Consider the following 16,914-nt stretch of genomic DNA (forward strand, 5'->3'; position numbering starts at 1 on the left):
TCAACAGTAGAAGAGCCATTACAGTCAGATAATTAAAGACCCAGACATTACCCTTTGTTTCTCTTCTTTGTGTAGAATGCTGGCCTAGGCTATGCTGAACTAGATTTTAGCAATCTCATTGTGATATCTCATGTTCTTCCAGTTTCTCATAAAAGCTCTCTAGTGAAGAACTTTTACTTTGGCAGGGTGTCTGCTAAGACATTATTTTCAAGGTTTAAGGAAATTCAGCAGGAACCAGAATAAAGCACATTCTCCCTGTTTTCAGTATTCCAAGCACCAAAAATAGTAATAAACCCAGAACAACTCCAATGTACTCACCAGTTACAACTTATCGAGTATTCCGCTAATCATCTTACATAACGCAATTTATTATGAAGCGAGGTGCTAATCTTATTTTTTTCGTTGTGAAGATAAAAGCATTAATATTCAAGTCAGGCTACTCATAGGAAGTAAGTGATTAAAACTGGTTTAAACCTATACTCACCCATTTCCAAAATCTAGGCTCTTAACCTATTAAGGCCACACTGCTATCAGTAAAGTACATAATTGTCTTTTCCATATCATTCTGTCTCAGTTTGGATCTTTTATACTAAGCCCCAAATTTCAACATTAAGGATGTAATAGTGGTGGGATTCCCTCGTTTTCAGGTATCTTGTCAAATTTTTTCACTGAAATATAAAAATCACGTCACGTTATGAAACAGAAATATAAAGTACTGGCGTACTGGAAAGTAATTTTGCTAAGTCTGGGTAATAAACTTGGGTCAGACAATGACTACAAATAACTAAATGCATAGAGCCACCAAATTATATCACTACCCGAATAGTTCTGTGAAATATGACAAATTGAAATAACTCCAAGTGATACGGAACATTATTTGGAATTAAATTGAATTTAAGGTTTAAATATTTTTTTCTGAATTTCAGTAACATTTTGAAGTTATATTTAGTGTTTATTTAATTTATAATAGTAAATTCAGTGTAGATGTTGCAATATGACTTATTAGGGTATGTTTTAAATGCATATTGTGCAATCTATATTGGAATATGGAATTCTATATAGAATAACGGTTCATTGTTAAAGGAAAAATAAGAGTCCATGGTTTATTTATTTTGTCCCCTTGAAAATACATACTCTAGGGATGTGAAGCATTCCTTCTAATTCTTAAAATTTCAAGGCTCTGCAATTTTTCTTCTGTGAGACAAGAACTTAGTAAGAGAAATAAAATTAACTTTGTTTACTATAAATATTTTGATAGGGAATAGCTAACTTAAAAAAAGAGAAATTAAGCATTTATTCACTGTAATAATACATATCAATCATATTCCCTGGATACATATGAAATATTTGTAAAATATGAAAAGAAATAGAATGATGGACATCTATTTAATTTTTTAAAAGGTTTTTTTAATGTTTATTTTATTTTTGAGCGAGAGACACAGAATCTGAAGCAGGCTCCAAACTGTCAGCACAGAGCCCTAGGGAGGGCTCAAACCCGCAAATCGTGAGATCATGACCTGAGCCGGAGTCGGAGCTTAACCGACTGAGCCACCCAGGTTCCCCAGAGTCATGTACTTTTAAAAGCTGGGACCAACATTTGAAAGTACCCAATCTAAGCCCCTGGCTTTATGAGACAGAAAACTGAGATTCTTTCAAATTAAATATTTGCTTATGGTCAAAAACTAATTAATAGCAAAAGTGGGACTAAAACCTAGCTTTCTTGAGTCAGAGTACTGGTGAAAATTAGTACAGAACTACAAAAGCCAGGCTAAGGGATAAGGATTTTTAAAATTCTGAATATAGGGACATAATGCTGGCTCAGTTGGTTAAGTAACCAACTCTTGACATCAGCTCAGGTCTTGATCTCATGGTTGTGAGTTCAAATTCCAAGCTGAGCTCCACACTGTGCTGGGCATGAAGCCTACTAAATCAATCAATCAATCAATCAATCCTGATTATAAATCTCACTTCAAAATAATAAGTATCCTGATGGAAGATAATATACTTCTTCACATGGAGATCTGTTGGCAATAAATATCACCTGCCATAGGTTCAGAATTAGTTGCTTGGTTCTTTTGGTTGCACAGCCAGAAATGAAAGTCCTGTACTCCTAAAAAATCGATATTCCTAAACAATCCCTTTCTTTACAAGACCAATTTTAACCACCTCGTTTTTTAGCGCATTAAATGGTAGCATAACTTTTCAGAGTTTACATCACAGACATATCACCGAGCAAGTCTGAAGAGACACTGCAATTCATCTGTTTATTCTACACACAGATTTGCTCAATAAAGAGTCTTACAGGCAGCTGACAAAGTCACACAGAGTATAAGAAAGTGAACACTAATGTGTGAAAATCAGAAAGGAACATATAAGTTGGGAGAGAGATTACATTGTAGATAATATATTTCATTTTTTCCTATAGTCATTGGTAGATACAAAGGGAAAATTAGGATCGGAGCTCCTTAATAGCTGCACACACAACAAAAGTATTATGATCAGCTGTATGACTCAGTGATTCCATGACATAAATACAATTCATTCTGGAAAAGATATTAAAGAGAATTGAATAAGCAGGTGGCACTGTTATCACAAACTGGAGTAAAAGACAAAATAGTAGAAGGAAATTTTTCTCCTGATTAGAAAACACAGTTATATCTAGAGGGTGGTCCCCAAATCATAGTGCAGTTTTGAGCCTCAATAACTTCAAAAACATAATGGCACAAACTTATAAAAGAATCATTTGAAAATTTAATTACTCAAAATTTTTTGACTTATTTCCTATCCAGTGTTTTTAATTACATATATAACTTTAATCACTTTAAGTAGGCAAATAAAGAGTAATACTGGTCAAATATGAGAAAAACTATTTATATAATGACCAAAGTTTGTGGCATCATCAAAGATGGGACAACTGAGTCCGAAATTCACATAAGCCTAAAGAGTATCTGACTTAAATAGAGTCCCTTTGGTCACCTTTATGCTATCATCTACTTATCTTCACTAAGGAAAACTTATTAATTTTGAGAAATAGGTGTAAAGCCTATAGGGTTAGAATAAAATATTACCTGGCTCAATTCAAATATTAATATTTCTTCAAACTATTATTACACAAATTATTTTTAAATGAGCATGCTAGAGTTAAAAATTCAACAGTTGAGACTCCGGATTTAATGTTTTATTATTTAATCCAATTATATTTTGTAAAAAAAAATCATTCAAGCATTGCTGCACTGAGTCTAAGTTGATCATTGAAAGATGAATCCGTTGTATATGAATCTAGAATCAAGCACTACCTTCTTTCTGGGAAGAGAATTAACAGATTTTGAAGAACCTGGTAAAATTAAACATCCATATGGTCAAACAAACAAAGGACCCTTGAATTCCTTAGTTTATACAAATTTTTTTAAAGAGCAAAAAACAGTTCTGATATATTTTGATATTTTTTCACTAAATAATTCAGTTACTTGTTTGTAATGTAAAATGCCTGGAAGTTAGGGCAGCTGATCCAGGTTTGAATCTAAGTTTCTGTTATTTTTTGGCTGAATGATCTTTGCGAAGTTATTTAAACACTCTGACATGTAAGGAATTCATCTTTTTTTAGTGTCAAGGGTGAAGATAAAAATTAAATTCTTTTTAATGTTTATTTATTTTTGAGGGAGAGAGAGAGAAACAGAGCGTGAGCAGGAGAGGGGCAGAGAGAGAGGGAGACACAGAATCCAAAGCAGGCTCCAGGCTCTGAGCTGTCAGCACAGAGCCCAATGTGGGGCTTGAACTCACCAACCATGAGCTCATGACCTGAGCCACCCAGGCGCCCCTGAATTAAATTTTAAAAAGTTATATACAAAAAGTGAATTTTTTTATAATTTTCTTAATTTTTTTTTAAATTTATTTTTGAAGGAGAGAGAGAGACAATGCATGAGCCGGGGAGGAGCAGAGAGAGAGGGAGACACAAAATCCGAAGCAGGCTCCAGGCTCTAAGCTGTCAGCATAGAGCCCAATGCAGGGCTCAAACTCATGAGCTGTGAGATCATGACCTGAGCCGAAGCTGGATGCTCAACCGACTGAGCCACCCAGGCGCCCCTAGAAAAAGTGAATTTTAGAAGAATATGGAGAATTGTCAACACTATTTTGAATGACAGCACTTAAAACTACATTGCTTCTAGTTTGTGATCAACAATTATTTATGTGCAATCTTCCGTTGGTATAGCATTGGAAATTCTATTTCAGATTCACAGTGGTAAACTTATGATTTGATAAAAATGAAAGATCACTTGAAGATATAAAGGAATAAACTGATGGTTGAGTCAACACTAAGAGGTCAATAGGAAGATTCACTGTATCAAATGATTTGTATCTTGCCCAACTAAAACTATCACTATTCAGGAGAGTTAGCTGGTTAAGAGTCTTCAGGAGAATCATCATTTAACAAAATTTTGCATGATGAAATTTGACAGTATGTTCATAAGAGAGATAAAAGATCTAATTGCCTTAGGAATAATAAAAGTAAACTATTTCATTCTAATGTGGTATCTTTCATTAGAGAAATAACTATGTATTAGGACCCATGCATTCCTCTGGAAAAAGCTGTTGCACTGGACAGAACTCACCATGATACTTAGGGCTGTAATATTATGCCAATTTTATTAAAGGAAATTAAGAAAACAAAAATTACTACGTGTGTTTAGAAAAGAAGTACAAAAGAAAACATGTTAAAGTATTCATGCATTTTTTTTGTTTTTTTCTTAATAGCTTGAGGGGCTATGGATATTCTTAAATTCTTTTTGTCCCTACCTTTAACAAGCATAAGTTTTTAATAAAACTAGTTGGTAAATATAAAGTGGATATATAAAAAGAACGTATTTATAATATATTACGCAATTATAAGGAATTTATAATTTGAAATCGTACTTAATTACAGGCATAAATATTTACCAAACCTACCCTATTATTTCTTGTTTATCATCTCATAATTGATTGTACACATATGCAGTTACTTTTATTTCAATTTACAATGATATGCACTTTCCTATATTTCCAATCACAAAAATATCTCAACCCTTTTCCAGCTACTATTATTCATGTCCTGTTCCGTACAGAATGTCATTATATAATCTTGATCCACATACCTTAAATTATTTAAAAAAAAGATGTTTCTCATTCAATTTAATGCATTCTTCATTAAAAAAATAAACACTTGTCAACAATGCCATCAAAGTGAATGATTAGGCATATTCATCATGTATACTAAAATGAAATAGGTCGATAATTATAAAGGGACCAAAGTTTACATTTGGTAATATATGTTAAATGGCTGAATGGTTTCATTTTACTGTGGTTCACTTAGCAAGGATTTATCATCCTTTTCCTTGCTTCTCCTTGTCATAGGCAAGTAAAGAACAAGAGATTTAAGTTCATTTCTAGTACCTTTATTATTAAAAAAAACTATAAGGAAATAAAGATACTAAATAATTTAAACTACTTGCTTTATTCTAGTTTCTTACATGAACTACTTTTTAGTTGTAGAAAAGATAGCATAGAAATTAGCATAAAATTTAGTCAGCCAGCTATCCTATGCTCTTTCCACGGAGAGATTAGTTTCTCATTAATACAATAATACTATATACTATAAAGTATGACATGCCATTGATTAACCCATTCATTCTCACATTTACATTATCATGTTATACCACAGGAGTATATGGCCCACTACACAGAAATATGTACCTTATATCTTGCCCCAATCCCTTAAATTAACAACTTTAATTTTAAAAGTATATAAAATTAACAGTGTGAAGCACTGAATAAAAACCAGGAGAAATTTGTAAATTATAGGATTCAGAAACAATAGGACTGATAGGAGAAAAGATAAGAGTTAGCCACAGCTGAAAATATGCAAGGGAGAGAATTGTTCTGGGGGTAGAAATCTGTTAGTCAGTCAAGAAAGAATGGAAAGCAAAAGGCAGGGGGGACCCTGGGGCAGTCATCATGTGATCGGCTGGATGTTGCATTATGGAACCTGAGCCATGGAGCCCATGTGATGCCTTGATTAGGCAGCAGTCAACAGTGGCATTTACTTGTAGGCTAAAGCAGTGAATATGGGCACTGAGACCTGCTCCCTAAAGCCAGCAAATTCTGAAGGGCTAGAAGTAAGCCAACCATAAAGTTGAATTAAGGAGAACATTCACCAGCTATTCAGCTCTCTCGTCCTACTATCACTGGTGGCAAACACCAAGCCCTGAGGATCAAAACCAGCACCCCTTGACAGTCAAAATAGAACTCATCAAAAGTTAGTTAACAACCATGCAGTAGAAAAACTATAACCTGGGCTATACTAGTAAATGTTGAATAACTGACTTGACAAGAAAAAAAAAAAAGGAAAGAAAGAAAACAGTCTTGATTTGTGGCATTTACTGATTTTCCATGGTGGAAATATTTCTACTATGACCTGCCTCAAGCTAACAATGTGAAGTCAGTCTCTGATGGACAGCTGGGGAGAGATGCACACCATGGGTGCCCTGAGTCAGTCCGGCCAACACCAGCATACTGCTGACTGCTACACAGTGGGTCATTAATTTTCATTCATTCAGAAAATGTTTATTGAGCTCCTCTGTACCAAGTACTGTTTTAAGATATGTGGTAAACATTGCAGAAATGGTCCCTAGCTACATGAAATTTACATGCTATTTGGGGCAGGCAGAAAACAAAAGTTTAAAAATGGATTTAAACAAAAGTTTAAAAACACCAGATTTTTGATAAGTTCTGTGAATCTGTAAAACAGAGTGGGCGTTTGGGATTAATTTAGAACTAATTAGGGAGGACCTTGCATTCAAACAGAGTCCTGAGCAATAAAAAGGAAACAGTCAGAAAACGTTTCGGGTTCAGTGTTTCAAGCAGAGAGGAGAGCAGTGGCAGGAACTAGTCTGGCATGCCAGGTACAGAAAGGAGGTCGGATGGGTGGAGGCAGGAGTGAGGAAGAAAGTTGGAGGAGATGAGACCAGAAAAATAGCAGCAGTCAGATTACAAAAGGCCTTGAGACAATGGTGAGGAGGTTGGATATTATTCTAAGTCAAAGTGAATATTCTCGAGGCTCTTAAGCAAAAGACCAACTTGAATCTCAAATTATTAATATTTTGAGAGTATGAAAGAGTAAAGCAGGAAGACCAGTTAAGAGTCTCCTACACCACAGACTACTAGAAAATATTCGCCACACTGATGCCGGGGGAAAGATTCTGTCAAGAAGTCAAGAAATCTCACAACTCAACACACAAACCCATTTAAAAATGGGCAAAGGGTGTGAGCAAATATAGCAACCAGGGATCTGTGAATGACAAACATATGAAAAGATGCTCAACACAATTAGTCCATACACTACACGCCACTCACGATAGCTAAAATTAAGCCTCTATCAAATGTTGACATTTAGCAAAGAGAAGAGAAAACATGAATCCATGTAAACGATGTATACAAATGTTGATGGTAGATTGAATCGTAATAGCCAAAACTAAGAAACAATCAAATACCACCAAGAAGTGAATGGAGAGGCAGATTTAGTATATCCATATAATGAAAAATTTGTAGGCAACAAATGATGAATTTCAAAATAATTACACAAAGTGAAAGAAGCCAGAAAAAGGAAGAACAGATAAGGTATGACTTTATATACAGAAAACGCAAGCTTTCAGTGTCATGAAGCAAACCTCTCTGCCTGGGGATGGAGAGAAAGGATAGATGATTCCAAAGGTGCATGAGAAAACTTTGGGGGGCGATGGACATGTTCATTGTCTTGATTCAAGTGATGGTTTCACAGTTGTATACTTATGTCCCAACCTATCCAATTATACACTTTAAATATATGCAGTTCCCTGTACTTGAAACATGTCTTCATATAAACGGGAGGAAAAAAGGTAGCATTGATTGCAGATCCAAGCAAGAAATGATGATGACTTTGTCTACAAAGGTAACAGTTTCAGATGAAGGCAAGTGTTAGACTGAACATATATTTTGAAGTTGAAGCTGACAGGAGTTTTAGGTGGCTAACAGGAGAAGAGCTGGGACAGAGAGGCGTGCCTGCCGATTTCAAGGCAGATCAACCTGGACGTTGGCTGTTCGCTTTGTAACCTTTCACCTCCTTCATTATCCTTCTTTACCTACTGGGAAAAAGGTGTTCTGATCTTTAATTACAAAAATATTTCTGGTTCTTCTTCACCACATGTGTCTCTGGTAATTTGAGGACCAGCCTCTAAAATACGTTTAAAATAATAATTTCTTTAATCAGATTCTTTCTCTGATTTATGTCACAATTTATTGCCCTTGCATTATAGATGGAGAAGCAGGATTTCTGAATTTCTGAAATTTTAGTCACATATTTGGCTAGAAATAGGTGTGTCAACATATTACTCACAAGGAATATTAGAGTCAAGGCAGAGAAGAAAAATTCATTATATGTCCAAGATCTAGAAATTAAGCCAGCAAAAGTGGTGTTACTTGTGTTAAGATTCAACATTTATCTAGTATATTATATAATAGTTTTTAAGTAAGTGAGTCACTTACTGTTTATATTTGCTCATACTAAGACCATTTTACAAAGAAGATGGTTGAATTTTGGAGAATCTATATAACATCCAGGAGCAGCCATACAACGGGCATTGGATGGTATTAGAATGAACTCGAGTGCTTTAATTCTTTCTATATCAAACCATCCCTTCCTCTACTACATTTATTAAAATCCTAGAATATAATTTTCAACATTTACCTTTGAATAATTTTACCTTTGAATAAATTATTCATGCACCAGCATGAACTTTAATTTCTTTAGCATCAAAAACTTATCAGAGATTAAGCTGCCACTATTGAACTAGATTATTATTGTTTATCCCAACGAAAAGAAAAGGACAAAAGGCATACCCCCTTCACCATCCTACTGAAATAACAATAACTGATGGGCAATGTAGTACTTTTTTTTTTTTAACGCCAAAATGTGTGGGTCCAGGAACAAAGGGGTGGAAGCTGGAATGTCAGTTGTTTGACCCATTCAGAGACTCTGTTTCATTTTTATGCTTTTGAAATCTGCTGGGTGAGAAGTCTTAGTACCAGAAATGTGAGGATAAGATAGGTTATGCTATGATATAAAATTAAATCTTTTTGGCATGACATGATTTCTTTCACTTACACTCATCATAGTCTGATGCAGACCAGGCAATATTTCCATTCGATTAACTACAACTAGAACATGTATCCAACCCCATTGCTGAAGGGGAGAGAGAACTATAGGTTGCAATGGGATCCTTTTAGGAACCATTATCTGGAAACAGCTGTTACTTCCTATGGCAACGTTACAGTAATCAAAGGTCAGTCACATGGCCCAAACCAAACCAAAAAAAAAAGATAAGAGTTTTCCTCTGGAGCTTGAAAGAGAAAGACATGAGGTAAACACATAGCAGGGTTTCCGTCACAGAACTCAAGAAAGGATTATCTCTACATAGTGAAAGACACCGATTCCATTGAATTGGAGGCCAAAATTGCTAAAACCTTGCCAGCAATGGACACACACAAAAAGTTATAATGCTGACTGCACAGATTGACCTGACTGTCATATGAAGTGTAAATGGTTGCTGAGAGATGTACGTTTGGAATTGAGGGTTTTCTTCAAGATCTGTGAGTGATTTCATGTAGACATTAAGAAAAGACTACTGCAAACTTCAACAGGCAAGATCACCGAGGCATCAATTTAATATAGGATTAATGTTTGGGCTGTGGTGCCGGGTAAAAGTTCTGAACAAGTTGAAATTCTGCAGGAAAAGGGAACATAGAGAAGTAAGTTCAAATAGAGACTATAATCTCGGACCGTTTGCAACAATAAGGACTCTACCATCTAAACATACATTTATTCTAACATCGTGTGTACTATTTTATATATATATATAAAATAGTAATAATATTATATATATATATATAATAACTGATTCTTCATATCCTTTTAACATTTTCTGTGTTATTTTATGTAAGGTAAAAGTCTGGAGATTTATTTTGCGTATTATGATAGGTTACAGAGTATCAGTATGCGTTTTTGCAGAGGAAAAGTGGGGGTGGACATCACCTAGATATCTTGGACTAGGGACAGTATTCACTGACTACTAGAACTACTGTTTTCAACTTTTTCAGGAGGCGATCATATTGGTTTTTTGTTGTTGTTGCTGTTGTTTTGTTTTAAGATTTTTTATTTTTAAGTAATCTCTACGCCCAATGTGGGGCTCGAACTTACAACTCTGAGATCAAGAGTCCCACATTCTACTGACGGAGCCAGCCAGGTGCCACTCTTGTTTCTTTCTGTACAGAAAAGTCACATCAACTTGCATGGGATCACTTTTCTGTATGAAAATTTAAGAATGGAAAAAAAAGTATATATTGACATTGAAGAGACAGCACTGTATATTTATTGAATTTTGTGGTCACCTAGCATTTTTGAAGACTCCTCCATCCTATATCAAGCTATTTATATTACATCTTACATGTTAAGGAAAAAGCTAGAACTCCTTTCCTAAACTTTCTTGAAAACAGGGCACAGGTATATAACCAAAGCTGTATAATGGAATGGAACTGTTTAAGTCCTTGATTTGGAAAAGTTGAATGAGGAAGTAACATCCTGAAGGAACTATTATCTGATTAAGAGGTAAAGGATGTGTCATGATTTAAGTTGTCTCCACGGTGGAGATTTTGGCTTGTGGTGCACAGCATCACTGGTGTGAGCTGTGTTTTGATGCCTTGTGGAAACAGCAGTGTTGGCTTTCCTACGGCAGCTAATGCAGCATGATAGGGACATTTGTCCTCGCTCCACAGTGTCCAGATCTGATTCCCTGATCCTCCTGAGTGTAGATTGATTGTCTAATATACTTTAATTATTTTTTTTTCCTCTCTAACTCACAAAAGTGATTTCATTGCGTGAATTTAAGAATCCTGGCTGGTACAATGAAGTTTAAGTTTAGAAAAAGCAAACCAACTCACCCACAGTCATTCCACGGTGAATGGAAGAGTCAGAATGAGCCTAATTCTTCTAACGGCAAAAAGTGTTCTGCTTTTTGCAGAACAAAGTTCCTACGCAAAAGGAACTTTGCAGAAAAGTTACTGTGACTTTCACTCTTCCTCTTGCACTATTTCAAGATTACAGTTTTATGTTTTACTTTGCATGGGTCTTATTTCATGTCCTCCTGCCTTTCCCCACTCACTGCTAAATTAAATCTAATTTTCTAAGCAGTAAAAGGTGCTTGGTTTTTATGTTACCTGGGAATTTCGGGGCTGATATTTATTCTAAGTTTGCTTCCCCATTTTCATAAATAAAAAAGAGGAAAGAATAATGTAATAAGCAAGATGGGAGGAAAAAACTCACAATATGGAGATGAATGAGCAAATTACCAATTAACTAATTACCAGCAGTTATAATTTATCTTCATTGAAACACTGAGACAAGTGTGATTGGCAAATTGAATGTGAAGGGGAATGCATCCCATCTAGCGACTTAATAGAATAGGCAGGTCCAGACTTACAAATGAGATTCACTATGCATTTAAACTATTTTATTTTCCATTAGTGCCCTCCAGAAATATTTCGAGAAGAGTAAGAGTTCCTTTTTCCAAATATGGAAATACACATTTTTTTTTAATTTAGGAGTTATACTTTGCTGAGCAAAGTTCTGCTCATTTGCTAATGGAATTTGGAAAGTGTCTCCTAAAAAACTGCCTAATAATCACGTAAAACCGATTCAAAATAGAGACTGTTTCCCAAAGCCTATTCATTAGTACCTACATAAATCTGGATGTGAACATGCTTTCCCAGGAACTATCAAAGATACTTTTAATTCCATTGAACACGTGTGTGTGCGCGTGTGTGTGTGTGTGTGCGTGTGTGTGTGCAATGACATGATAGCGGTGAGAAGCAGTCTGGTGCTCTGACACAGACCTGGATCAGTCCCAGTGTAAAAAGAAAGTCATTATCTCAGAGTATATTTTATGTATTTTTGTTTTCTATAGGCAGACGCGGGTACTCTCAAGCAGGTTGTTCTGCAAAATCACAAATAACAAAAATCCCCCAGTTAAAATGTGTGAACAACAAACTCAATCTTGTCAAAACAAAAACTAGCACGCATTGGTCTGCTTTCAGTATTGTTCTTTTATTAACAAAAATATGGAAAATGTGCTTATATGCCAAGATTTGTGCTTGTACTCAGAAACGAAAAAAAATAAATAATTCAATTAGCTATGATAATTACAGATGTGTCACAATTCATTTGCTTCAACTACTAGAGGAGAACACTCTTCACAGAGTAAATAATGACAGCCATAAAAACACAATAAAGATTTGACATTCTAGTTCCTCATTCTGTCCTTCGCTTCACCTTGGCATGTTTTAGGTAATGATAATTTTTCCAGTGTGTAAACTGGGAACATTCAGAGAATAGAGGCCCAGCTTGCACATTTATAATTTAAAGGGTTTCACAACTCCTTTTTTGTTGCGTATTTAATATGGACTGGATCCGGAGGTTGTTACGTGTATATGCCCCATGCTGTTCGGTGCTCTCTGTTACTCTCTTTCCTGGAACAGATACTCACTAAGTACTTCTTGAAATAATATAGTATGAATTTTTATGAATGTGGGAGTTAAAAACATCTGTCTTCAAATAAAACTTACCTCGGAAAATTGTTATTGAATGGTGAAGATCGGGGGTAGGTATAACAACATCTGAAGTTTTACTGTTTAACAAATATCTCACACATGTTTATTAATTTTAGATTGATTAAATAGACATTAGACATAAACAATCTTTGTCCAGTTAATTCAGATTAGCGTTCCCTAAATATAGTCTTTTAAAGAGCAAACGACTTGTTATTGAAACAACAACAAAATTCAGCTAAGTAAATAAAGCAGGCAGTCATAGTTACTCACGGACAATTTTTAAGCTTTAAGTTATTCTAAGTAATGTCATTAAAGAGAATGCATTTTACATCACGTTGAAGTAATCGCTTATTTTAATTAAATGTGACATATTGTTTTCTTATTTAATTTTATGCTTTTAATGCTCAAAATTTTATGCTTCCTAAGAAAACTATTGATCAAAAAGAGGCTGTAGAGCAGCCAAAGCATCTATTTGGGCTTTTTTTTTTTTTTTTCAACGTTTATTTATTTTTGGGACAGAGAGAGACAGAGCATGAACGGGGGAGGGGCAGAGAGAGAGGCAGACACAGAATCGGAAACAGGCTCCAGGCTCCGAGCCATCAGCCCAGAGCCTGACGCGGGGCTCGAACTCACGGACCGCGAGATCGTGACCTGGCTGAAGTCGGACGCTTAACCGACTGCGCCACCCAGGCGCCCCCTTTTTTTTTTTTTTTCAACGTTTATTTATTTTTGGGACAGAGAGAGACAGAGCATGAACGGGGGAGGGGCAGAGAGAGAGGCAGACACAGAATCGGAAACATATTTGGGCTCTTAAGGATTGTAATTTGGGAGACAGAGTGGACTGAAATTAAAAGTGTGTTCCAGTACAGAGTGGGGAATACATGTATGTAGATATTTCTTATCGACCTTAGGTATTTCTCTCTATTCCTAAACTGTTAATAGCTTTTGGGTATTGTTTAGTTTTTTTTTTTTTTTTTTCATTGCAAATGAGTGCCGAATTTTGTTGAATGCTTTTTCTGCATCAAGCTATATGATCATATCATTTTTCTTCCTTTCCTGTTTTTTGAGAGATTACACTGATTGTTTTTTGAATGTAGAACCATACTTGCACACGTTGGTCATGATTGGTGTGATAATATTTTGCTGAGGGCTTCTGCATCAGAGTTTATGAGAGACATTGATCTGAGTCACTTTTTATTGTATTTTGGGGGGTATTGGGGTAATGGTGGATTAATAAAATGAATTGGAACATACAGAAAATCAATTGATTTGAGACCTTACCTATTTTCTAATGTAAGCACTTAATACTATGAATTTCCCACACAGAATTGCTTTCATTGTATGGAACATATTTTGATATATTGTACTGTATTTTAATTAAGTTTTCTGTACTTTTAAATTTCTTTCAAGACTTACTCTTTGAGGGGCGCCTGGGTGGCGCAGTCGGTTAAGCGTCCGACTTCAGCCAGGTCACGATCTCGCGGTCCGTGAGTTCGAGCCCCGCGTCGGGCTCTGGGCTGAAGGCTCAGAGCCTGGAGCCTGTTTCCGATTCTGTGTCTCCCTCTCTCTCTGCCCCTCCCCCGTTCATGCTCTGTCTCTCTCTGTCCCAAAAATAGATAAACGTTGAAAAAAAAAATTAAAAAAAAAAAAGACTTACTCTTTGATATGCATTGTTTAGAAGTGTGTTCGTTAAATTCCACATGTTTAGACATTTTCCTTTTGTCCTTCTGTTATTGATTTTTGGTTTGGTTCTATCGCATTCAGAGAACACTTTCTGTTTTATCATATTCATGCTATAATTTTTGTTTAAATCATCAAATATAATTTGTAAAAACATACATGGAAAAGTATAGTCTATTCTACGCACCCCTATTTCTATTTTGTCTTTTCTTCCTTCTTTCTTTTTGATGCTCCATGAGTATTTTTTTTTTATCATTTCCTCTCTCTTCAAAGTTTCCTTTGGACAGTTTGTAGTAGTAGGTTGGCTAGTGACAAATTCTTTTAGTTTTCCTTTGTACTGATGTGTATTTCCTCAAGCTAATCCTCTTTTGTTGTTCGCCCAGCTTCCTGAATCTATCAGTTTGTGTGTTTGACAACATTTGTGAAGTTATTAGCATTATTTCTGTCCCACTCTCATTTTCCTTTATTCCTGAGGCTCTGAGGATACGAATATTTAACCTTTTGTTATTATCTCACAGGCACTTGAAAATCTGTTGTTCCTCCTCTCCACAGGCACTCTGTTTTACTCTCTGGCACACAATGACAAAGGGTTTTCAAGGTTGGGGTGCTTGTTGTGATGGGAGTTTCACACACTAGCATTACCCATATCCATGGTATTATTGGTATCTCTTGAAAAGCAGTTTTTAATTTTGATAATACTTACTTTATCATCGTGGGTAGTGTGTGGGTGTATGTGTGTGCATTTCTTTTTTGTTTGTTTTACTTTATGCTTAGAATTTCATGTGTCCTACAAAATATTTAGATGTTCTTTATCAGATTGAGGAACTTGCATTTGGTCCTTAGTTCACTCAGTTGTTAATAATGGATGGATGGGTGCTGAATTTAGCCAAAAAATTTTATTGTTATTTAATGAAGTGATTATCTAGATAATCTAGTTATCTAGCCCACTTGCTAACTTAATTTATGTAGAGATATATAGTACAAATTTTCTTGAATAATTAGTACTTTTCCACTCAAATCAACCGGTTAACTCCCTTTTACTTTTTCTGCTTATCAAAAACACATTTAAAAATGAGAGCATTCCTAATAAACTGTCTCAGTCTTCAAAAATAAAGGGCACAGCATTTTTCATGGGGCAAAGATGGCAAGACTATGTTTATTCATACATCTTTACACTTCAAACTTAGTCAGACTTCGATGAATTTAATTACTGTAATCACTGTAGTATAAAATCTGTAATGTAAAGCAATCCACTGCTTAGTGATATAAAAAAATAAGGGGCGATACAAGACACTTAGAAATATTAACTTTTGATAGTGTCACATCATTAATAAATCCATTATAGGCCTATTTGTAATTTTAGACCTGTGACTTTCCTGTATTAAATATAATATGCGTGTTAGAAAAGCAACATTTACCATTTTGTATTTCTCAGGAGGACTGGCTCAACTACCTTAAGATTTAACCATATGCCAGATTAAAATTGAGGTCCCTTAGTTCCAAATAAGTTTAGGTAATGTTTTCTATCCCTCCAAGAGTAAACCTAAATAGATGCCTAATTAGAGGGTCTCAAATCCATTAGCCAATTGCCATAAACCTTCAAAACTGTTAGCCAGGGTAAAGATGGTCTGATGGTAAACGTGGTATTCAGAGTAAAGAAAAAAAATGATCTCTTTTACTTGATATTTTTCAAGAAAATATTTAGACACTGTTTTAATGTTTATTTTTGAGAGAGAAGAGACAGAGTGTGAGCAGTGGAAGGGCAGACAGAGAGGGAGCCCAAAGCAGGCTCCAGGTTCTGAGCTGTGAGCAGAGAGCCAGACACAGGGCTGGAATTCATGAACCTGAGCCGAGGTTGGACGCTTAAGTGACTGAGCCACCCAGGTGCCTCATTTAGACATTATTTATGCCTATATATCTCAGGAGAGTTAACAGAAACTCTTTTGAGGAGGATTAACTTTCCAGTACTTAATAAAACTGACCGTCAGTTCTACTCATGTATATGGTTACATTATATGCTATAATTTCTCTCTCAGTGCAAAAAGAGAGCAGCGGGTATCTACTCAAACTCGATAACTAAAGAAGACATGAATTCCACAAAGAGTGTGGTACATGCTGTGGTATGCCACCCAGAGCTGGGACTGCCCAATTCCAGAGCTTCAGAAGATCTCCCGAGGCATCTGCTCTAAGGACATCATGGTTCAACTCTTCCCTCTGCCCAGTCCTGCTTCCCCCTTCAGTGATGGGTTGTTCCGAAGAGCTGTCCTCAGTAAACCCTGTGGCAAATCTCCAACTCAGAATCTGTTTATCATGGCAGTCAACCTCAGATAATGAACCACAATGACTTGATGTACAAGAGCACTTTACACCTAGAAAGCTGTCTGTGTGTGTGTGTGTGTGTGTGTGTGTGTGTTTAATTTATAAATACTCTCTTTTATACTGTATTCACCATTTAGATCTCCTATGTCCTACTAAATATGTTAGTACCGGTTGAAAAATAGTTTCCCAGTCCATGAGAAGGAACTGTTCCTTCTTTTGTGTTACCATACCACTCTGTTCATGGCT

The sequence above is a fragment of the Lynx rufus genome, unplaced genomic scaffold (genome assembly GCF_022079265.1).
Source record: "Lynx rufus isolate CCGP_SWC_20201006 ecotype Redwood Valley unplaced genomic scaffold, mLynRuf1.p SCAF_5, whole genome shotgun sequence".
Lineage (NCBI taxonomy): Eukaryota > Metazoa > Chordata > Mammalia > Carnivora > Felidae > Lynx > Lynx rufus.